Genomic DNA, 25,893 nt, shown 5'->3' with positions numbered 1-25,893 from the left:
TGTTAGTTAGCAGCATAGCATCTAATTTTCAAATTCACCGCCGGGGATTTTATTGATTGATTTTATCGGTTTTTGGTGGTGCGGGCGGCAATAAGCATCTTTAAAACGGCTGCTGCCTAGTGGCTAGTTCAGAGTGTATGCGGAGCGGAGACTGATGCAGATATAGACAAAAACAAAAATAAATCTACCTCCATCCCAGTTGCAACAAATGGGTGGCAGAGCGCTTAGTGGCGGTCCATCGCTGGTGGATGTGTTTCTGTGTGTGACGAAGGAGATAAATCCAGTCGGGAATGTGGACGTAAAAACTATAAACAGTCAGGCAAAGTGAGAGTTCATCTGTTAAATTGACAGAAGAAGAATGCATAAATGAAAAAGTGGAGTATAGACTTTGTGAGCCTGCCTCTTTATTATTAAATTGAATATAATTTTGGATTTTTGCACAATCTTTGTCCAGTTTAAGATAAAAAGATAAAAAGTTATTGTTAGTGATGCACAAATATGTAATTTTGGTCCGATGTTGACATCTGCTGCTGTTATGACAGTATTTACCAATATTTTATTTGATTGTTTGATTAATCATCAAAATAATTGATAGATTACTCAAATACTAAAATAATAGTTCACAACAGCCCTACACGCTATGCTTGCATTTGCAAAGATATGACATTTATTCTTTGATGATAATAACTTTAACATTGAATAGTGACTTTTTCAATGGGAAAAATTGTGCTGAGTGATGCTTAAGTGAACAAAAGGAAATGGAGCCTTGAACAAAATATTATTTGTACAAAACCAAACAGGTTGTCCTCAAACCTTTTCACAATTTGTCACATACTTCAGCGTTTGTGGAGATTTGAAGTGTTAGACAAACACATACTAGTGCAAATTTGTAACGGTAGCTGCAAAAAAATGCACTCAACTCTGAAATACTTGAAATGCAAACCCTATAAATCAGAGTATGTATTTCGCCTCGGTGTGTCAACACTTTGCAGAAGCATTTTGATTTGCAACTACAGCTACAACTTTTTCAAGGGATATTTGTCAGGCAGCTTCACACAACAACAGACTTGATTTCAAATGACCTCAAGCTACAAGAGTATTTGTAAATAGTAATGTTTGAACTCTGACAGGGCCATTTTAATACAAGAACAAGCTATAATATAAATGATAATATAACCTACCTCAGTGCAGGTCTGACTGTGATGTTAAAGGCTTTGTGTACAAGCTTATGCTTTCATAAGCAGAGCAGAATGACTTTTACCATGATGCTCCATTTATTTTGAATAAGACTTCTTGCTTATTACAAATTAATATCTCACAACATCAAATGAAACTTAATACTGTTACCAATTAAAAGCAATATAAGTTTTATAAAAAGAAATGTATTTCATAGCTTTTTCTATATTCTAAGTCCCATGCTTTCATAAGAAATAGACATTTATATTAAATTAAAATCCACCTTTGCTGTGGCAGATGGAGAGATTGGAATTAAATTGAACTAATTCTGCACTGTAAGTTAAAACACATCCTTCTGTTTGACGGCTAAAGCCAGCAACATTTTGTGAAGATATTACACCCACAAAAACAGCACTTAAGAGAAGTGTTTTAAAAACACACACACAACACTCTGTCTTGGCAAAAAATTAAGTGGTAAAACTCTAATATGGAAACTGCAAACTCTGCGGCGAAGCTGTACTAAGCGAGCGGCGCTGATTCGACTTTCACAATTAAATGCCAAGCCAACAGCGGCGCAGTATCAGTGACCAGGAGGCCTGCTGCTAAATGACATGTAAATACCACACAGTGTAGAGTCGCGTGTGTGTGTGTGCATTCTGGCTCGTTTCTGTAGCAGGCTCTTGGCTTTGCGCCTGACGGATGTTAGCAGAGGTTGGACCAAAGCCTCTTTGCCGCTGTGCCCCACTGTCCCAGATCCCCTCAACAGCCACCAGTTACAGAGACAAGAGGCAACACACACCCTCACACACGCACACGCACCCTGGTGATGGCAGGCCTCCGAGCGAGCCGAGCTTCCCCTCGCTGCTGCAGCCATCACACACACTGCCTGGGAGGCTGCAGGAGCTCCCAGGGTTTGGCACAAAAAACATTTTTTACATAAGAAATGATAAATACCAACTCTTAAGAAGCAGACGCACGCGTGCTGCAAGTAAAACACACACTCTCACGACTTCCAAACTGTCAAGCAGTCATAATGCTTTGCGGCAGCTGTCAGACTTCTTCTTCTCCCCCCTGAACTCTCATCAAACTGTATCCAGCCTGCAGATTTCTGGCAGTGAAGATGTGAGATCTGGAGCTACCAAACGAACCCCAGGAGCAAGGACAGACTTTTACTTTCCCTCCCGCTGCTGCTTCCTTCCTGCGTCGTCACGACCACACATCGTCACGCCTGCAGTGCTTTTCTTACTAACTGGATGTTATGTTACCCTGTGTGCTTCATTATCTGCTAAATAATAAATCAACTCTCCCCTGGAGTAAATATGCCATTTACACACTTAATTATATTTGCATGGTGTATTGCTTATTTTTGGCTTCCCAGGCAGTTTGGCAGGACAATAGAGGCTCAGTTGAAACTGACACACTGTAAAAACACTAAATATTACAGAGTATTTTTGAATAGTTTCTAGTGCAAATATCTTAGAAGACATGAAATAGGAAAACTAACAAGTAACTTTTTAGCAACATGTAGGAGCTTTTTTCAAGTCAATGATTCCTTAATACTGGAGTCACTGGCAGATTATTTCACTTGTAAGATGGGAATAATATTTTAATATTAGTGAAAATATCTACTAAAGGAACTGGTACTTTTTTATTAATTTATAGAAATTGTTGACTTAAAACAAGCTCCTTTATCTTGCTGAAAAGTTACTTGTTAGTTTTTTTTTCTTATTTCAAGTGTGCTCAGATATTTGCTCTAGAAACTAGACTAAAAATACTTGGTAAGATTTTGTTTTTTTGCAGGAAATGAGGGTTAATGTTTTGCTTATTCTAGAAGTAAAATATCTTAATTGTGTTTCATAATTGTTTTCAATAAATAAGTGATGAAATTTAAATGAAATAATAATTTTATTGTTTTACAGTATCTGCTGAAAAAAAATGATAACATAATACAAATGAGACACATTTTAATAAACTTAAACTTCTTATTCTGAAATGCTCACAACTTTTTGCACTTTCATCATATTCTGTATGTGGTTTAAATCCTAATTGAGTAGAAAAAAGAGACATATTTATGTAAATTAAAGATAGCTGTTGTTGCTAAAGCAGATAAGAGAAAAGCAAAGTGTCACCAAAGTGGATTTTAAACAACGAAGCATAAAAATTCACAGAAAGTGAGGTTGAGAAACGGGTTAAACCAACACAAAAGAAACAGAGCAGGTATGAGGCTGGAAGCACAAAGATGGAAAACAAACAAGGAGGATGATTCGCTGAAGTGCATCTAGGTGGAGAGCAACAACCAATCAAAATGTTGTTACCACTAGTTTTGTTTTAGATCTACCTAATTTATGACAGAAAAGCTACAAAAATTCATATTAGCAGTAACATCCACTAGGCTAATTTTTCCTCATTTGCACCAAATTAACACCAGTTTTCTGCAAACGTTTCCTTATGAACTCCAAATCGGCTCCTTAAGAAAACAAAAAAAATTCTTCTGGCTGTTCCTCCATAAATATAGACAAATATGAGGAAGCTTCCCTATAAATTAATGCATAATGTCTCATTTAACCGTGAGCAAACTGCACCAGTGCAGAGAGGCAGGATTTGCTCGATGGGGTCATCTTAGGGTCAGAAGTTGACGCATAAGCAAACTTTTCCTCATTCAGAACCTGCAAATATTTCTGTTCATTTTTATTTTCTCTCTTAAAGTGCTGAGAGGTAATGTTATCACTTTACCTATTTCAATCTTGTTTCCATTATAATTTGTGTTTTTAAACTGTTACTCAGAATAACAGACGGATGAGATGTTGTGTTAAAGTTACCCAGTTGTGTGGCAACCGAGCCAATATCTAAATAGAACCAGTAAAGAACCAGAAACACTGGAAAACTCTTTAAACAATCTGAGTCTTGAATTTTATATAAATTGTTACCACAATATCTAATGTAATGTGTTTCAGAGGATCATATTGGATGTATGAAAGTTCAATGCTGAGCAAACGGCCTGGGGCTGAATCCTCCTCTCACAACCAGAAACTGCTGCTAAAAAGCTTTCATGATGAATAAAGATGAGTAATCTTTAACCACTTTAAAATAAAAGGACACACTGCTCATTGATCAAACTGTCAGAAAAATGAAACCAGAAAACAAACCAGAGTTCGACCTTGGCTTCAGCCGTTTCCCAGCCACGTCTCATTTAGACCTTGTTCGTCAACAGTAGTAATTAAATCAGCTACGACAGTGAAAAGGTAGATTTTTCCTAAAAAGCACAAAAAACATTCACTGGCACAAACAAACACGCCCGTGGGCCAAATCCGGCCCATCGTAGCTTTTTATGAGGTCCTCCAGACTGAACACTAAGTGTGCTTAAATATTACGTTATCAATTAAGTCAATGCATTTTTTATTTTGATCAATTTTCTGTCAAATTACGTCAATCGGTCCCTTGATAATTATTGTGGGAATTCACAAACAAAAATCAAGAAATCCCAAAACTTTCTTTTGCTAATACATAATTGGGAGTTTATTGCAGATTTTTCTCAAAAATTATCAGAAACTTTCTTACTTGTACTAAACAATTAACTGATGTCAGTTTGTAGTCCTAAAAAGTCCAATTTACCGTCATAAATAAGCATAAATATTTCCAAATGAGTACCACAAACATGATGTTTTAACAGTTTGTGAAACCGTTTTATCAATACATCCTTCACGGCCTTAATATGGCCCAAAACAAAATTTAATTTGACATCCAAGCGTTTTAGACAAAATGATGATTAAACTTATTGGAGAGTTTCAAAGTTAGACTGTTTTAATTTCTACTCTGTTTTCTAAAAGGGTCAAATATGCAGCTGGAATAGATTCAACACAGAAACAATGTCAGTTTGAACATTAAACCCTGAAAATTCAACTTTATTAGGAATAAACTCCACAGACTTTAGTAACACAGTCCAACATTTGAAGCAACAAATTACTTACTAAATGATGTTTATTGAAAAACTGAAGCAAATCTCATGTATCACACAAACAACAGTGCTGGCTTTACAACCAATCAACCTGTTGGAGCTGAAACTCAACAAAGTAGAGGTTTAAAACAAAAATAATCTCTTTGTGGCATCTGGTTTAAATCCAGGTTAAAGAAGAAAAGGTAAACACTAAACACTTCCAGCCTGCTGGCACAAAAACCCAAAAATCTCTGTTCTCCAGGAAGAGGATACAATTATTACAGATTGTGCTGCAGGTAATTGTTTTATTAAGTGTTGCATTTTCTACAAACAAAAACACAACTTATTACTTCATTATTAAGCTGAAAATAAAGTCCTATTTTCTGTACCTGCTGTTTTTAGTCAACACAAAACTCAGCAGAGAGGCAATTAGCCATGCCCTCAAAGGGCCGTTTTAGAGCCACTGATTACCCAAACATGCATGTTTTTACACCATCAGGGGAAAATCCTGCTTGCTTGGGGAGTAAAACATATTCACTGTGTAAATGAAAAATACAAAGTTAATCTTACTGGGTTTTAAAGTTCATTACATATGCAAAAATGGGACATCATGATTAACTTACTGATTAAAAACTGGTTCCCAGGTGACTGATTTCATGCCCACATTTCACAGACGAAAATAGACAAGACTAAAAATGTTATGGGCTGCGGGAGCCGAGGAGGATCGCAGAAACTCGCCCAGCGGTATTTACTTTTAGATTAAATAACCTGGAATATTAAATCTCTCTGGAAGAAGTGTTTCTGTCGTACCTGGTGAAGATTGAACCAGCATTTTATCGTCAGAGTCGGGAAATAACTAGCTGTATATTTACTCAGTTACATTTACTTTTAGGGGGGTAAAAATACTTTTAAGAGTATTTTACCATGCTGTACTTTGTCCTTTTCTTCAGTAATTTATTATCTGTTCTCCTAGTTGAATAAAAACAGTGGGACTTTTTCCTCACTGCTAACATATTTTAACCCAAAATGCACCAGACACAGACCTGCAGTTCTTGTTGAAGTTTAATAAATTATTTTATTCAGAGAAACTGATTTGGCCCCATATTGTTATTTTGTAATGATGTTATTTATATGGTGTTTTTTTTAAATGTCAAAATTTCCACATCATTTTATATTTTGGTCTGGCTGATGATGTAAATTTTAAATATTAAATAATTGATCATTTGATCAGGGACTCTACTTGAGTCACCTTTTTACCAAATACTTTTTTGCTCTTATTTGAGTAATTTTGGGTTTTCTACCCACCTCTGAATATAACATCAAAGGCAGGTAGTAATTTATCAGGAGAATAAATCCCCCATCTGGAAGAAATGTATTATTTTGATCTTTGTCTGGATCTCTTTACTGAGGAAAACCTAAAAATAAATCTCCATAAATTACAACTAGACAGTATTTCACGTTTGATATTCTCATCTCCTGACGACAGCCTCTGGTGTGTTCATAAAAAAATCAAAGAAAATAAAAACAGAAAAGAAATGCACCAACTGTCTCACGATTAATTTGAACAGTACACAGATTAAAAGTCAACCCTGTCGCTGCTTCCTGCTGTGCAACGAGACGCCTGCTTCAAAACGAGGTAATTTATCAAACCCCAATTGAAATCCACACTAATTAAGATGAGTTTCATTCACTGGGAAATTAAATATTCTTGTGGGCGAGAGCAGCAGAACCAGCTGAAGTGTAAGGCAGGCAGGTGTTTCTGTTTTTAAAGAGATTGCCTTTAAATTCATCTAATTTTTCATTTTACCAGTTTTCTCTCGCGGTTTCTGTCACATCAAATTTAACTGCAGAGTTTTAGTAAAGAGATAAGGTTATTCTTTTTCCCTCCCATTAATGTTTCTTATCTTTATCTTCTTTATTCTTTTTGGATTCGACATGCATTTATCACACATGTTTTCTTAAAATACTTACCAGAACCACAAAATGAAAAAAAAGAGTCTGCAAAAATAAAGTGGTTTTATATTCTCTGAAAATGCATGGCTGGGTGTCTTGTTAATGTATGAAAGATAAATACAGCTCTAAATGGAAAATGTAGGGTAGTATTGGCAAAAAATGTGATTTTATGAGCAGCGTTTCCCTCTGTTTGTTAGTATCTGGATTCATAATATATTTATGCAGGCTGGCAGCAGTCACTGAGCAAACAGGACGAATTCAGCTCCAACATTTTCTGCACCTGGCATCTGAATTCAGCTGAAGTCTCTCCTACTAATACGAGCCATTATGAAGGCGCAGATCCAGAGCAGCTTCACTGATACTGGCGAAGCCATCATTTTGTCAAGTGAGGTTTGTTTATATGAATGTCAGCACTGGAGTTATTTATTTTTTTATGTTTTTGCAGCAAAAACATAAAAAAAAAAAAAAAACAAGACACAAACTAGAGAGCAGATTTTTCCAGGCGCGGTTTCCGTCACGACAAGCAAAGGCATCACATTTCTCTGGCAGTAAATTTAACAGCTAAATTTATCAAACACCAACATTTTAAAGGATAATGCTTTCCAAACATGGAAAGTAACTTTGGGGGTTGTAGCTGCAGGAGGATCATACTGATGATAACATTTGCACAGAAGCAGCTTGCATATAAATCCACTTTTTGGTGCAGAAATGATCATAAGATAAATGTGATTCAGGAAGTTTTATGTATAACACGCATAATAAGACAAATCAGCTGCATGACTGCAATTTTCTTCAGATGCCACACTTCTAATTTAATTCATTCCACGGAATCTGTGAAATGAAGACCTTGAGTTTGACACCTGTTGAGTAAAGGAATAAAAAGCTGAATCTTTGGAGCCAGATGCTACCAGTGTAAGTCTGTGCACCAGATACAGATGTCTGGCATCTATTACTGTGTCTACTAACACATGCGAGAAAAACTCCATGTTTGCTCTCCATGTGTTTATCTCATTAACTGCCTTGAGAACTACATGTAAATTGCAGCCGTGGCTGCATAAAAATGTTTGTTTTCGTGTATTTGAAAGAGGTTTTCTTGTTTCTAAATGAGAGTCTGATAATAACGAGTCAAATTGCAGTTCAACTGCTTGGAACACCAGTTTGTGCTGATGATGACCTGACATAATAAAGGCAGCCGAAAGCACAAATCAACAGGGGAAGAGCTTTAATGGATTCAACACTCCGCTGAGGCCCATTTTAAGGCATGAATCTCATTAAAACAACCAGAAAATGGCTTTTGACAGCCACTGCAGTGACATTTGGTTATCTACTCCACTATCCACTCTCCTTGCCTGTCAGCCTTGTCACTTCCTGTTTGCTAGTGGAGCTGTGGAGACTCCAATAGTTAGCAATCCGGTTGGCAGCTGTCCATTGAAAAACTGACTATAAATTTCTCAGGGTATTTCCAGGCGACTGATGCAAGCCGCGTAACTTCAAGGGCGGCCTTTAACAAACACGTAGACGATTCACGCCGAACAACCAGCAGCGGGAAACGCAGCCGTAGAGTTTTGTTTGTGTCACGTCGTCCTGGGACTCTGGTTCTGACTGTAATTGGGACAGACAGAACTCCAGCGTGGGACCGACTGTTCGGGCAAACAGGGTCATGTCTGTTTTTCTCTTGCTCAACACAAATAGACTGATGAAAAAAATATGTTTCTGGAATCATTTACATGCTTCAAAATAGGGCAGTGTGAATGGAAAATACACTGCAAAAACACAAAATCTTACCCAGTAATTTGGTCTAGTTTCTGGTGTAAATATCTTATGTTCAGTGTAACTTTTGAACAAAAAATAGGAACTTATTCTAAATGAATGATTCTTTAATACTGGTGAAAATGTAACAGTTGCACTGAGATTATTTTACATACAATGAGGCATTTCCTCCATATTATAAGTAAAATAATTGCAATTAGTACTTTTAAAAATCAATATTAAGGGCTTATAATTTAAAACAAGCTCATGTATCTTGTTAAAAATTATTTGTAAGTCGGTTTTGTTTTTTCAAAATATTCCTAGCCTCGTTTCTTGTGCACTTGAAATAAGGCAAAACTAGCATTTTTTAGCAATATGTAGAAGCTTGTTTTAAGTTAATAATTATCGACTTTAAACAAGCTCTGATATCTTGCTGCAAAGTTACTTGTACGTTAGTTTTGTCTTAATTTAAGTGAACTTAGACATTTGCACTAGAAACTAAACCAACGATTTTGTGTTTTTGCAGTGTATGGGATGAAAGCGGGATGCAGAATAATGAGTGGTCGAGGGAAGAAAAGCATAACATTAATGATAAGATTACCTAAATAATTCCTCAGAACTACCTCAGCTGTACTTTAGCTGTGAATAAAGTCAATGCTGGTGCTGATTAGAGGAATCAAAAAGGGGTCAAGAAGGAAAAAGAAAAGGAGGCCATAATTACTTTCAATAAAAACAACCCAGTGTGGATTTTAATGGTTGAATGAACAACTAATGATAGAAGGGAGTATAAAATATTCAGGTAGCAGCGCTCACCTCCTGTGGACGTCTGAGTCCTTCATTAACCTTCGTTTTACAATCCCTGCTGCCTCCAACTCAAGGACTATTAAATCTGTACATTCTTACAACAGACTGCTTGTCTAAATTATATTAATCTTTGTTATAATCCACCAAAAATAAGTTCTGAAGGATGAATTATTTACTTTTATTACAAATTTAAAGAAGCAAAGATGATTTTTTTAAAAATTGTGACATATTTATTGATTTGAATAATTAGATGTACTAAAGGATTATAATTACTTGTGATCACACTAAGATCAATTTTCTTCTTATTTAATGAAGTAAACACAAAAATACTAACATGAATACAACAAAATTGATTTCCAAATAAATAATAAACTTTCTAAATATTGCCCAAGCTGATTGAAAAGAGATTAAAGTGTTTCAAAGTTTTATTTTTCAAAGAAAAATAATACAAAATGCTAATCTTGAGAATAAAAAAATAAGCAGAGGTTCAAACTTTTCAGTTTTCTTTCCTGTTCTGTTTCTGAAGAAAAAAAACAAGAAGTGCCGACTTTGGCGCCTTGTCTACATCATGTTGTATATATTAAGATTTTGCGTTATTGCAGAGCCAATTTAAGGTTTAAAAAATAAGTTTTTGAATGCTGAGCATTTTGAAGTTGTGATGGCGGAAAAAAAACATGAAAACTTGATAAAAAAAAAACTTTACACAAAAATGTTTATCTCAAGTAAATGCTGCCAAGTGGCCAGGTTTATCTTTTACCCAGAATTTAAATCTCATCACGTAATCCCTCTGGGTGGGATAGGACGGCATCACAAGCCAATAATCCAAATGAAAAACTAAAATCAGAGCAAACAGTGGCTCTTCTTCTTGATGTTGCTTTTTACCAGATGGAGAAAAACGATCCAACACTTCAGGTTTTCTCCTCATGCGGAAACGAAACATGTAATTTCCAAATTTGCAGCGAGTAAAAAACAAATAGTAATTACATGTTTCAGTGAGCATGGCGATAATGGCCATAGATGATAAAGTGGTGAAGGTTGTTAAATGATAGAAACACTGACTGCAGGCAAGTGAGAATAAATGTTTAAATAGATGTCAGATGTTGGGCTGGGAAAAAATAGTTAGAAAAATCAGCAATGTAGCATTTAAAGTGTCCTAAATCTGAAACGACAACATAACATTTTCACTGCAGCACCGACGGCTGTTTAGTCTCACTAACGGAGAGCAGAAATTATGCTTCAATCCCATTTTTGATCTGTTAAAATAAGAAAAAAATGCATGTATTTAAGCCCAATAGATCCTGCAAAAGTATCTTTGAAATGTCATTGTAATCAAAAGAAAAATATAGACTCTAATCTAATCATCGTCTCAATCAAATACATACATGTCACTTTAATTTTTAATGATAGAAAACATTTTCAGACATCCCTTACAATACTGCATATTCGGGCCAGGCTACAACACTTTTTGTTAAATTACGAATAGTCATAATATTGGCAAAAAAAAAAAAAAACTTTACCACAACGTCTTAGAATTAAGAGAACAAAGTCATTTTAATCCTTTATGTCGTAAATTTAAAATGGATATAATGGATATCTTTGCCGACTTTAATTGTACGCAGTTCTTTAAATGTCCTGTGAGTAAATATGTATTTGAACATTCATCCATAACAACTGGAACGTTCAATATCCAGTTGTTATGTTCAAGTTATATTAAGTGTTTCATCAGATTAATTTCACTTCCTGCTACAGAGGGGGTGAAATTACCGTAATAACCTGAGATTGGCTGGAAAATGCAACGTATCCCCTTTCAGAAACTGGTGGAAGTTTTCAGACAGCGCCAAGTGTGGTGAAATCACGGTACTGCAAATTTGGCTGGATCGCCGGCGCTCCATTTAGCACATACAGCGTTATTAAGAAAAAGACTTAACTGAGAAGGTTTCTAGATGTATTTAGAAACAATGACACATTTAAGAGTTCATATTTTCTCATTGCTTTCACTCTGCAGAAATCCTAAACCTTTCCCAGGTTTCAGTCATATTCAGAAAATCCAACCAGTTCAGGGCCTTGAGGCAAACCTCAAGGCCCATTAAATATGCTCAGGAAATTATAAGGGTGATATTTTCAGATACATTTACCCCATAACTCAGTCTTATGGGGTAAATAAGTCTGAGTTATGTTGCAGTAATCAATGCGACGAAAGAGTTACGGGGTAAACTCAGTCTTACCCCATAACTCAGTCTTTAAGGCAGTATTCACATCTCATAAACTAGCTGGACTAAAGACGGACCAGTCAATCGAGAGTTTTGCCTTTTAGCTCAACTCCTTCTTCACCAAACAGACAACAGTAATGCCTTCTTTATTACAGATAAAGAGGGTATTACTGGAGAAGTCCGCCTCTCCATCGTCAGCTCAATCCGGCCGGGAATCACTAACAACACACCAATAAACACTCCTGGACAAAGTATAAAGTACGCCATGCTAGTTTTGAGTTTTCCCTGTCGTCACTCCCCAAAGAGATTTAAGCTCTGGCTAGAAACCCCTTTGGAAACTAACAGGCAATGCTGCAAAATATTTAAAAAAAACATCAACTTTTAGAGTGTATTTATTCATTATTCAGTAACTAATACATTGATTTATCATCTGACATCTGATTTCAGATGGTCATGGGTTCTATAGCTTTATCAGATTACTTAATTATTATTTTTCATCACAATTCCCTCCTTTGATGGAAAATTATGTAATATTTTACATTAATAACATCAAATTGAATTTTACCAATCAATCAATTAATCAAATTTTATTTGAATAGCACATTTCAGCAGCAAGGCATTTCAAAGTGCTTTACATCATAGCAAGCTGCAGGGAGCCAGTGTAGAGACTTTAAGACTTCCTGGTTTTAGTGAGAACAGCAGCAGCAGCGTTCTGGATCACCTGCAGCTGTTTGACTGATTGGTTGTGCAGATTCTGTTGCAGTAATCAATGCGACTAAAGATAAATTATTATTTAGATAGTTCTCATGGTTTTTGGAAGCAGCTTCCTTTAATGCTCTTTTTCTTGTCAGAAACTTTCCCGTTTCTTGCTTGTTACGTTAATTTGAGGAGCAAAGCAGCTTGATAAATTTGACAATCAGGAAATGAGCTTCAACATTCAGATAAATTATTTTAACTCAGATTAAAAAAAAAAAAGCTGAAAAATTTAACACAAAAAAATTCTTGGGATTCAGTTTTTTTATTTTTATTTTTGCATTTCTTTCTCATCTTCACTCCAATTTTCTGAAACTCTCACAGCTTTACATAAGTACAGGTGTACCTAATAAACTGCCCAGAAACTTCTCCAGAGGCAGCGACTCATCATTAGTGACTCATCTTTCTTTTTTTAAGGATCTTTGAGGAGCCGACTTTAATAGCAGCTGCGTCAGACTCTCTTGATCCGCTTCATCACAAATAGAAAGTATTTCCTTAAAGACAGACAGAACCAGGAAAAAAGTCAAACCTCACAACAACAAAAACATCGCAAACAATTTCATAAACTGAACATTTTGATCTTGGTTCAGAACAGAACAAACTAAATGCCTTTTAGTGCTAGTCTTACTTTCTCTAACTCTCATCCAAAGCGCCATTACAAATAAAACAATAAAAAGTATGATCTCTATATCCAGTTACAATATTTTGTTTTGGGTGTACATGCCAAAAACTCAATTACAAACTGTTCAAAGTTCAGGAAAATTTATTATAATCTACTAAATAAGTAAAAGGCCAAACCCAAACACAGTAATAAGGTTAGCTGAGCTCTAATTTCTCACATAATAGTTCTATTGATTGTCCTTTATAACGCAATGATTTTTTGTTAGGTTTGTTTTTTTTCTCAGAACGGTTCAGATTCACTGATTTGCAACAGAAAATAATTACTTCGCCTAAAGATGAACAACAGTCACAGTTTCAGTGAGGTGGCAAAACTCTGGAGTATTTTCTGAATATAAAAGATGTACAGAAAAAAACTGTTCGCTTTAGCCTGGAGAAAACAAGGAAGGTAAATCAATGTCAATTATTCATGGTTTGTGTGAAAGCAAGAAAAGGTAAATAAAAAAAAATGCAAGGATAGATATAAAGCAGGAGCAACGCTCTTTTTCTCTTCAGAAAAAGACAAGACAAAGAGCATTCAGAAACAAATTATTATTTAGGAAACTTTTTCATTTCAGGTATACAAACATTGTATGAGAGGCTGCTGTAGCTTTACTTTGGTTTCCACTGGTTGTTTTTTGTTGTTTTGGGGGGTTTTTTTTAGGTATTTTTGTAAAAGTATTTGAGCCTTGAACCTGCAATTTTGAAGTCAGAGAGAAAAATCCTTTTGGAGTTTTGTAACTGTAGATTTGTTTTCAGTCTTTCTCAAATGCAAAACAACAGTCAGGTCTTTTCAAATTCGTAAATACAGGGGCACAAACGGGATTCTGTGAGTCAGACTTTAGAAAACAAATCTTACACTTAGTTTTCTCCAAAACCAGAACGTAAACCAAACACACCTGACGTGTGAAATGCGTTTGTTGTGAACACGCCGTAACTTAAGCAGTGATTAAATGAAGAATCTGAACGCAACTTTTGTTTTCTGCAACACCTTCTCTTTCAAACCCTTGACTCGGTGTTTGATTCTCTTCTTTGGCTTCACAACGGTTCCTCTGTTAGCTCCCAGGTCATTTTGTTTCTCCTGCTGCTCTCTGTTCTGCTCCTTCTGCTCCCAACATGTTGGTTTGGATTTCTGTTTAGTTAAAGTTTACCTGCCCTGCAGCGCTTTGTGTTGTACACCGTTTTGCTCTGTAACAAAGATGTGGTCTTTCCACCTGCCTCCAGCGAGTCCTGCGTTTTGGTGCTCTGTCTGTTCGAAACAATCTCACAGCCTGGCTCTGATTCCTTTGACCTGCTGCCCTTGGCAAGTTCTATAGCTTCGTTAAAAGTAGAAAAATAAGACGTGTGGAAAGTGTTTTTCCCCACTGCTCTAACCATGTTGAACTACAACCTCCCAAACACATCCAGAATCAATTCACCACACTCCATGATGCATCACATTTATACGCTTGTGCATTATTTTAAATTAATTGCTATACTTGAAACAGTGTCATATTTAACTTATACAATTATCACAATGGTAATTTGAATGCTTTATGTGCGTCATACAGCTAAACCTAGTCACAAATGTTTTGCACATTTTGCTTATGTGTTTTATGCTTTCCCTCTAAGGAGGCGAATGTTCTTGTAAATGTTTTTGATCAATAGTTGTCCAGACTTTCTGAAGGTCTTTCAAAGATTATTTTTGTCTTTTGAATTTGTCTGTTTTCATTCGCTTTCTATCCAGTCCTTGTACGAGACTTTGACAGTATATTCTCCTGTGTCCTTAAGAATGTGTAAGCAGAGAGAAAAGTTTACAAAAATGGAAAAATACAATAAATAAAACATTTCTTGTGCAGTCATGGAGGACATATGCATCATCCTTTAGGTTATTATGCACAAAATGAAAGGTTTTGAGCTGATAATGTGATGATTGTCTTTTGGAGTGAGAAGCCAATTATAAGTCAAACCTTGAGGAAAAATATTGTGCTACATATTTGTTGAAACTGTCACCATGTCATGACGGTACTGTATGAGCTCTACAATTTGTAAAAAGAAAAGAAGAAATAAATAAAAACTTAAAAATGAAACTCCTCTCCTTTCTCCCAGAGCTAACTAAAAATAACCAATCAGAGCCAGGAGGCGGGTTTTACCGCTGTCAATCACATTTTTTTGTAGCGTTGCAGCCAGAATAGCACTAGTTTGAAAACTCAAACTAGTTAGCGTGGATACCGATGACAGACAGCTTTTCTGCAAAGGTAAGTTGTTTCGTGATCATTAGCACATTTAGCAGTGAGTATATGAGGATGATTGGCAGCATTTCTTCAGATAGCAATAGTAACTCAGGGATTAAGTGGTGGAAACAGATGCTTTCACAGATTATTTACCTCAAAATATCATGACAGTTTTAACAAATATGTAAGAAACATATTCTTTATAAAAGAAAGTTAGTTTTATTCAGTTAGAAATCTAAATAAAAATAGAAGAAACTACTTTCTGAACACAGAAAATAGTTTCTATCTAGCTTTTGCTAAGCCTTCATGCTTAGTAAAATGAAAGTAAAATAAAATGATCTTCTTTTTTACGCTGGTGTTTGGTGAACTGTCCAACACATTCAAAAGAAATCTGAATACAAAGTTTGTATTTCATAAAAACTTAAACATTTCACCATGAACTAAAGGTTATGCTTCTGGTCCTGCATCAAGCATAATAGAGGTAAATAAATAAAGAGATTCATCATTGAGCTTATAGCATCCAGTCCAAATACTCAAAGCTGTGCAGGGATTTCAGCCAACTTTAAAAAACTATATATATCTACCAGCTGACAGCAGAGAAACAGTCTCCTGTCAACATGCCCATATAGATTTATTACTTTTATCTGAGCTGTACACTTTCCCTTCTTAGCGCAGAATCATCCTGACATCAGAACACGCAGAGAAATTACAATGTTTGACACGGACTGGACTTCATGGAATAAATTTAGAGACGGATCCAAGATCAACGCGAGACACGATTCCCACAAGTATGTTCAAATATAAAAATATTTACACACCCAACAACAAGCAGATTATTTCGCAGGGTTAGCAACTGTTTAGAGAGATATTTTATTCTCAGGGAATTAAAGTTTAAAGTATAAATTTAACTGATGAAAACTTAAAATTTATGAAGCCTCAAGTAAGATGTTTAGCAGAATAATTCCTATTTTAATTGCTGATCTTGATGTGAAAAGCTAACAGGCAGTACTGAGATGTTCTGGACTTTTGATGTATAGACCTTCATGACGGATCATTTATAAAACTGAGCTGGAAACAGAATAGAAATAAAACTTAAAGAAAGTCCCCAGGTGTCCAAAACCTAAATATAATTTGACAGATATGAAACAAACTTCTCGCAAAGATTAAAGAAAATGCTAATAAAAACCTTTATAGTAGCTTTATTTCATGAGTTTAATAAGTCCAAAGTACTCTGGAAGCGTCTACGTTTCAGGGGAGGAAACGTCATGCGGAATCGATTGACCAATCAGAAGCAGAGTCAAGGTAACCCGACAGATACGTCATGAAAGACGATACACATGAACTCAAGGTTTTTTTTCTCCATTTTTAGACTTTAAAATGTGAGACGGATGATCTGTGAAAAGATCTACTATTGCTGACTGATGAAATGCACTGATCCTGACCAAAAACAACCAACTAAATCAAGGACGAGTGTCTGAGCGCTGTCAATCATCCTTGTCAACATGCTGCTAAATCTGCTAATGGTGGAGGAACATCCAGCTTCATCTGTGGCCATGCTAACTAGCCTTACCATTCACTGCTAACCAGGAGAAGCTGTATCATAGCAGGAAGCAGGGTAGGGATGTGAATGATTGAGAGCACTAAGACCCTCCCACTGGCTCTGACTGGTTGTTTCTTGTTAGCACTGGGAACAATGGGAGAAGGAAGAGGAGCTTGATTTTTTTTTTTTTTTTTTTTGCAGATTTTCTGTTTCATGCTTATTATGAAAAGGTGACACTTCAAACAAATATATATAAAATAATTTTTAAATAAAAGTTACAAACTGCAGCTTTAAGACCTAACTGCATCACTTTGCACCAGCAAGTTTTATATTCAGTATTTAAATCAACACTGAAAAGCATGAAAGACTCTGAATAATATTTCATACCTTTTCAGCCTTGCTTTTCGCACCACGCATTATGGAAGCGAGATAAAGTTCACTGTGTGCTTTCTGTGCACCATTAGAAAAAAATATTTAATCAAGTGTCCAAATATACCCATAAACCCGTTTGAAATGCCTCCCTGAGGTACCGTTGAGGGTAAACAATGCCATCACTCTGTCATGATCCTGAATCAAGATATTACCTCGCGCATGTAATTAACATTTGTATTCAGACCAAGAACAATGCATCATCTTGATTAAATAAATATCGAGTGCCACCTCCATGAGGAATGCTGCGTCATTTTTCCCTTGCAGTGAGCAGTAACTGGATTAAATAGAAGAGGATTTTCAAACGGAGCAAACAAGACATGGAGGAGAATTTATCAAACACAAAAATAGCTAAAGAAAGCTCCTCTCTGCAGCCGTGACCCTGTTGCTAAATTTGAGCCCCCCTAGTGGCACATAAAGTTGTTATGAGACAGCCATCAGTGAAATAGAGGTGAGCATTGACCTGATGCATAGCAGCATGTCTCCATTATTTAAAGACTAGTCTGTGGTGTAAAGGCTAGAGAGAGAGTGCATTGCACAACTATTAAGATTAGGATTTTCAGCAAAGGACCAACACAGACAGCAATAATACAGATGTGATGAGGATGGGTTTCTTCCTGAATCTGCATTAGTTAAGCAAACTGATGAGACACTATGAAGAACCACCAGCTGATCTAACTAATAAAGGTGTGTGCCAGCAAACTGTTAGCTACTTTACCGTCCTGCCATTTTATGGGTTGAAATCTCTGACTGCTGCTTCAAATGTTTAAAAAGTCGAACGTTATTTTGTCCTTGATAAAATAAGTGTAAAACTGCACAGTTTGGCTCATAAAAATACCTCCATAAAATGCAGCTCTGATAAACCTGACACATGTAAATGTCTCAATCTTTATGAGATAAAAGATTTATTATACTGGTGATACAACAGAAATGTTATTGGTTGTCTGTAGTTCAGTTCACTAAATCTTTTTCTGTGAAAGAAAATCCCTGGTTGTGAGCTTGAATCTGACATATTTAATTATTCAGTGTGTCAAACTGTCCATTTAATGATGACCTACAAAAAATTAAGCAGTAACTAATATATTCTGGGAAAGTCATGGAGAGTGTCTGATGCTGCCACTGATATAGATTTTTATCATCTTTTGCAAACTAATTAGCACTTCTGCTCTTGAATGCTTTCCTTCATCCTTCTATTCAGCATCCAAACATCGCATTAATTTGCTGTACTTTTACTGAGTTTATATCTTGAATCATTTACATCTGAAACGATTCTCCTGCAGCAACAGGTTATGCAGTCGGGAAAGACTTACAATCAGGTAGCAGTCTTGAAATTGTCAAATTTAAATCAAATAGCAGCGATCCAATCACTCACTCAGGATGAATTATAGTGGTAGGTTTGGATTGTTGCTGTTAGAAATGCAAGTCTTTGGATACTCAGACCGCAGGGGAGTTGAAAATCTATGAAGGATTGGAGAGAGAGTGTTCATTTACCGGGGATTGTTTCACCCACAGGACTTTACGATATTTTATACGCTGGAAATCATAGACGATGACGTCACAGAGCATGGACCAAAAAAACAACTTGGTCTACAAAACTGTGTCTCTGCTTGGTTGAAGTGAACTCTTGTGCGGTTCGAATGCATATGTACATGCATCAAAAACAGGAAGTGGACTAAATCGCAGGGCATTCTGGGTAAAAACAACCAAAACAAACAGAAGAGTCTAGTCTTTTAAATTTTTGTTCTTAATCTGAACACAATAAAAACATTTCAATATGACAAAGATTATAAGTAGAAAAGCAAAGCCAAACCGGATGAAATTAATTTGTGTGTGAAACTTTAAAGTAGTATTAACCAGCTTCATCCCTCCAGCACGTCAATACAGCCTCTCACAGACGACACATGAATGAAAAGAGACTGTAGGAGGAAGACTTTGAAGATCACAGTGTTGCTACCAAGGCTGGGCTTTGGTTCCCATTCACACCCTAAAAATATGCTATCTGTCTGCAGTAATCTTCCCTCTTTTCCTGTCCTCCCCTGTTACCTTCTGCACTCTTACGCAATCCTGTTGAGATGTTTCCTCGCACTGCTTTTGATTCCCATTAGCCCTTAGTTGTCATAAACAGTGTCACTGCTACGCACAGGGAGGGAAAAGGAAGGAAAAGTGTGTCAGTGAGTGACAGAAAAAAGTGCCGATGAGGGACGCAGAGGGGAATCGATGTTAAAAGAGAGAGAGGAAAGCAACAAGAAAACAGTCGATCCGAAGCAGGCGTCTGAGTGGGAAAGAGCTTAACGGTAATCAACAAGAGCAAACCTCAAAGGATGAACTTTCCTTCATAAAAAAAGAACATTTCCAGGAAAATGACTCACTTAGAGCAAGTCTGTTTTTTAAGCGCAGAAAGAAAGAGAGAAGAGGAAACAATTAAGATGCATGCCAGAGTTTATTGGAAAAATCTCATCTTTGAGTTTTCTGAGAGACAAAAGAGAGTTTTCTGAAGTTCTTCCAATGCTGCCCTGGTGACAGGAAGATTGCCAGTATCTTCAGCGTCGCGCCACACCTCCACCCCCAAACAAAACACCAAGCCGTGTTACAGAGTGGGCCGCCTGCCCGTGTTCAACCTCACACTTTTATTCTGAGAGCCATTGCTGTCATAAATGAGGCATTTTGTCGTTATGGAGTCTGCTGCAGCATCACTTCGTCCCTCCCGCCTGCAGGCAGAGGGCTTGTTTTAGTGCTTTACGACGAGCTAACGACAAAACTGTCATCGTCCCTTTGAGTTTGTTGCACAACCGGCTGTCACTTTGATTGACAACCTTGTTCCACACCCACTCACTTCCTTGTTTATACATTTAGATTTTCTTTAATGTCAATTATAAACACTAAACTGTAATTATACTGCATTAGCATAATGGTATAATGACTAAGTTTCTTTTTCTACATTAGTAAAACAAAGGATTACAACGAATTTATGATGCAAAGATATCTGAGTATAAAATAAGATGTGCAGATATCTGTTTCATAACGTAATAGAAAGGTTTCATCGGCATCTGTACAAATAAACGAATAAATGAAACAAACCCACCCTACAAATGTCATATTTACTAATTAAAAGTGTCAATATTAAAACATATTTGTGACTATAAAACCTAACCAGAAAAGATCTGGATTTTATATGAAGGACAAGAAAAGACTCCTCAATAAATTAAACGTTTTAGATGAGCAAAGCTTTCTGGTGTATAAATTCATTCACTAATGTGAGATAAATGTGTGGGGAGAATGGAGCTATTTGGGCAATAAAAGGACAAAAGTTCAAGGAGAAATTCTGGTGGAAGGACTAATCATGAAAAATGTATTTGTGCCACTTGAATACACCATACCTCCTATCCCCAGATGATACTATTCCTTAAAATAAAACCAATCCTTTCAGAATAAAACCTTTTTAAAAACACATAAATGTATTTCACATCTGCTGGAAATACAGAAATAGATATTTATCATGGAATCAAGGAATAAAACACAATGGAAATCATGCATCTCTGCATGTCTGGAGTGCATTAAGCTACATGACTTGTTCCTTTCTCATGTACTTGCAAAAGTAACAAAAACAAAAATGCCAGAGTGAAAGATCTTAACAATTTCTAACCACAAAAGTAAAACTGTTTGGCCATAACATTTGGAGGAACCTTAAGTTTTCTGTTTTCTTTTTACTTCAAGAGGGATTGGTGTGCTTCACAACGTCAATATGTGGAAATATTGATGCAACTTTTTAAGACAGCAGCCAGGAAGAAAAGACTTCCTGGATCCTTTCATGACGAAACACATTCGTTACAAGATGGTAGAAGAACAACAAAGCCAAAGTTTTCACAATATTCCATAGAAAACCTGTAAAGTGAAACATTGGGGGAGGTGGTCAGAAGGAATTAGCCTAAATATCAGGAAACTGTTGTAAGTTTTGGGAGGATAACAAAACAGTTTGACCCATATCATAAAGTTTCTAGGATTTATTAGGGAAACGTATGTGGTTATAGTATATAATATTCGTAATACTATTAATCCCAACTAAGCTAAAACAGGAAAAATTTAATCTGATTTAATGTAGGAGAAAAACAGTAAGTTGGTGTATTTTAATAAAGTGTATGTAAACATTTGGTTTCAGGCCCAAAGCTGCATTATAAATTTTCCACTCAGATAAGTAATTATGACATGGTTGTGGAGAGAGTGGTGTGCAACTTTATAAAAACATTTTTTCATACAGTGAAAAGGTTAATCGAATTTTAAATTAAGCTGTTATTTGTCAGCTTATGAGACCTTATTAAACCCGACTGGTCTGTGAAATCCAATGCACAGGAGAAATGAAGTTTCCAAACCTACTTAAACTTTCAGATGTTAAAAGGAAGCAAAACAGATTATTTTTAACAGCAGCACTCAAGAGATCCTCCGGTAACAGACCGGAGGCTAAATACATCTCTCCCCTGGTAGGAGTGTGTGTGTGCGTGTGTGTGTGCGTGTGTGTGTGTGTGTGTGTGTGTGTGTGTGTGTGTGTGTGTGTGTGTGTGTGTGTGTGTGTGAGTGGTTAAGACGTTTGCCATCACTGGGGTTTCTGGTCACGCTATTCTGCCTGGCGTTATTACACCACACATCACTCAGAGCCACTGTATACGTTATTCATGCCCCCCGGAGGAGCCGGTCAGAGGCTGTGCTGTGACACAGCGCTCAATCACAGAAAGCCGTGCCGTCTGCTCACACGACCCCGCCGTGACACAGCAACCTGTGGTTAAACTCACTCCAGCCGTGGATCTGCACTCGGAGCGGGGAGAGCGTCCCCAACACCAACTTTCATTATTCCAGATGTAAAGTTAACAGCACATTACCTTCATTAATGTGTGGATGATTTAGATGAAAGACCAGCACATATTTGGTCCCGCAGCACATAGCAGCTAGCATTCATCAACATGGGCTGGCTGACAGAGAGTGAGAGGATTTTTAATCACTAGTTGGTTCAATTTCACAGAGAATCATAACTCTTGGTGCCAAAACAAAATCTCCAAAAATGGTATTTCCAGTCACTCACTCTGGGTTTGTTCAGGTCAGCTTTAATGTAGCCTGCAAGATCATTTCTGTACTAAAATTAGGTAATGTGACTTTATTATTTTCCTTCTTTAGGGAAATTTACACTTGCTGTGTTTCCATTAACCATAAAATTGTGTAAATTGCCAATTCTGAAAAAAAAAAAAAATCAAAAAGTCACGTTTCTCTGTAAAAAGTTTTTGTGCTAGAATGAGGTGGTTTTCCAGCTTCACTGACACTTTTTGAATCATACGAGTCATGTATGTTACTACTGGCGAAAACGCCAAAGAAGTAGTAGGAGGAAGATGATTTGTTTTGTTCTGGGTTCTCCCAGCATCACAGTTCATAAAATGTTGTGTCATTCGAACATGTTGAATCTATAGCTATTCTGTCGCAGGATGCAATTTCCCCAACAGTGTGGAACAAGATGTCGACGTCTCCTCTGATTGGCTGACAGACGATGCACGGTAGCAACATGGCTGAAATATCAAAACAAGCTCATGTAACTGTTTACATCCAACAAGTTTAATCACATGTGAGTTCAGTGTAAATTCTTATATAATAGAAACGCTGTAACTGTCAAATTGGATATTTTTTAAACATTAGCAGAACAGATTGGCGCACATTTGTAATGGAAACCCAATTATAAAGCAACGTAAAGAGGTAAAAAGATAAAAGAGAAGTAAAAATACAAAGCCCGACAACTTTTATTAAATAAAATAGAACTGAGTAATATTAGAAATTGAAGCATTAAAACTTCATCAGAGTCCACACCTCCAAAAATGTTTTTCTCTCAAAATCCATATGAAGCAAAGACTAGAACAGCGGATTGGTTTTTACCAGGCTAACTTTGACTGGGCCGTTCTCTAAAAGTCTACTGAAAATTATGAAATATTTTCACACACCAGATCCTGAAATGTAAAAATGCACAATGCAAGTAAGCATATTTGTATGTTTTTACTTTTATTTCATTCATACGCTACAAATTTCCAGTGCTTTTTATGTCCTGTAAATCCTACTGTTTCGTTATGTCCTCAGACTCTGCCAGAGGTCAGTGTGTTAGAACCCTATTGAGCCGATTTAAACACACACTCCATAACTTATCCTTTGTTCAAGTAAAAATCTGAGCTCAAGGTCTGCTGCTCTGCCTCCAGTAAAGCCCTGGAGTTTTCTATTCTCCGTTTTCATCTATTGCTCGACTGAGAATGAAGTTGTTATGGTCATGAATGTCAAAAAACTTATTTTACAACTTTAGCTATTCCAATTTGGTGCTTGTGTAAAGTTTTATTATAACTATCTGCTTTTTGTGGAGAATTTACATCCTGCAGAGAAAAGAGTAGGTTTTGGTAAACCTTTTGGAGTTAGTATGTTAAATTCCCTGAGAGAGTTTTCTCAAAATAAAATGATAAACTTCATGTTGGGTTTAAGACATATGTCAAAAAGGTTTTGTATTAATTTTGAGTGAAACTACTTCAGTTTAAGACGCAATGTTGAAGTTTTAATCCACCAATGATTTGATTTGATCTGAACATGCTTTCTGTGTTATAAAAAGCCTACATATAAAATAAATTTGTCTTTGTAATTTAGCACCTTATAATTGGACCTCTGCCTCTTTAAAAAAAAACAGCTCTTTTTGAAAATGCCTTCACAACATGGCTCCTCTTTTAACCCTTTGCCAACGTTTTACCAGCGTTTCACTGAGAAGAAGCTCCGATAACGAGTTCAGCTGTTCCAGCTGTTTCCTAATTGCTACTGGCTAGTCTGAAGGAGCTGAGCAGGGGAACTGAGGAAGCTCAAAGGTTGGAAACTGAAGCTCAGGAGGCAGAGCTGCGTCTCGAAGGCGGGCCCAGGTTCACCCGCATGTTTGGTTGCTGAAAAACCGTATAAATCCAGAATCTGCCATTTTGGAGTGAACCAGGACAAATCTCTTCATGCTGGAATTTAAAAACAAACAAACAAAAAAAGCTTCCCCATTAATTTCAAAAATCAAGGCATCACTCCAGGTATGTTTTTATTTTATTATAATGTGATGTAAAGCTCAAAAATTTAGATTTTTATATAATACTGTCCCTTGAAAAAAGATTGAGAGATGCTTTCAATTGGCTTTCTGCAAAACTTTTGGGATTTGAAGCTAATTTAACCACAGTACCAAAAAAAGTCAAATTAGAGACAATGAAAAACAAATTTGTGTATTAAATTAGAAAAGCATCTAAGTTATTCTTAAGCCATTCTTCTTTTTTTACCCACCAGTCTGCGATATCACGCGTTATGAAGTGATGCTTATAACTCGGGTTCCTTCCTGTCCGGTTCTGCCTCACCACACGCTGCCTTTTGTCCAGGGTGTGAAGCCACTCTGGACCCTGAGCCGCTTCGAAAATTCAAAGTCAATTTTATTTCATTAAAAGCACCTAGCCAACTAGCTCCAACTGGCACGGGTGGAAATTTAATTTCAGCGCTGAGAGGGACGATAAGGACATAATTTTCTCAAGGGCAGCGTTCAGAGGAGACCTTTAATAGGGTTACCATCGTCTGCAGAGCTCCTGCCCCCATGATGTCATTTAAAGTCTCAGGTTTTCTCTTTTATTAAAAACCTTCCACCTCTTCCATCCTGCATTACGTCTGTTCAAATAAACCTGAGGTGATTACAGTACAAAGATCACAAAGACACAAAGAGGCAAGTCTTGATATGGAAGGAGGTTATAATTCATTTCTTACTCTACATGGTGCTTTTTACTTCATTTTCAGGATAAAAACATCATCTTTAATTAATGGTAAACAAAAACAAACATGTTTTTTGTTAAGTTGATCTTTAAAGTTGTTTTAGTTCAGAAGATCAGCTTTGTTTCGATTACAGCGTTCTCCATAGTTAGTGAAGATACTTTAAACGTTAAAATAAATCTTTTATCGCTTTTCTGGTGACTACTTTATGTTTAAAACATTATTTCAAATCAAAAATATCAGCTTTGTATTTTATTGTTTTAGAAAAGAAAAATAAAAAGCTTTCAAAAAGATGCATTTCCTCCATTCTGAAACAGAGATTTATCTTTTTAAATGATACTTTTGTTTTGTCTCCTTTGCTGCTGTTCAATATACGTGAATTTTGTAGATAAGAAATGTACGATTCTGTTCATCCAGATTAAGGCCAAATTTCTAAAACCAATTTTCTGCTTGAGAAAACCTGGAAACTGTTGGGTTGTTTTGGTTTTTTTTAACTAAACATCAAAGTTGAGATTGGAAACTGCTGACAAGATTTGGCAATGGAGGAAGACAATCAAGATTACAGCGTTTATATCACATGAAGGAAGCGAATCAGGATCCTGCAGAAGGGAACATTTTTCAGCTCTAATGAGATTGTTTTCGTCTTTAAATAGAGGAAACGTGATTTTAGTGTTTTCCAGCCCCTCTGTC

Source organism: Poeciliopsis prolifica, unplaced genomic scaffold, assembly GCF_027474105.1.
Source record: "Poeciliopsis prolifica strain line A6 unplaced genomic scaffold, Auburn_PproV2 SCAFFOLD006, whole genome shotgun sequence".
NCBI lineage: Eukaryota > Metazoa > Chordata > Actinopteri > Cyprinodontiformes > Poeciliidae > Poeciliopsis > Poeciliopsis prolifica.
Note: the sequence above shows the minus strand (reverse complement) of the source record.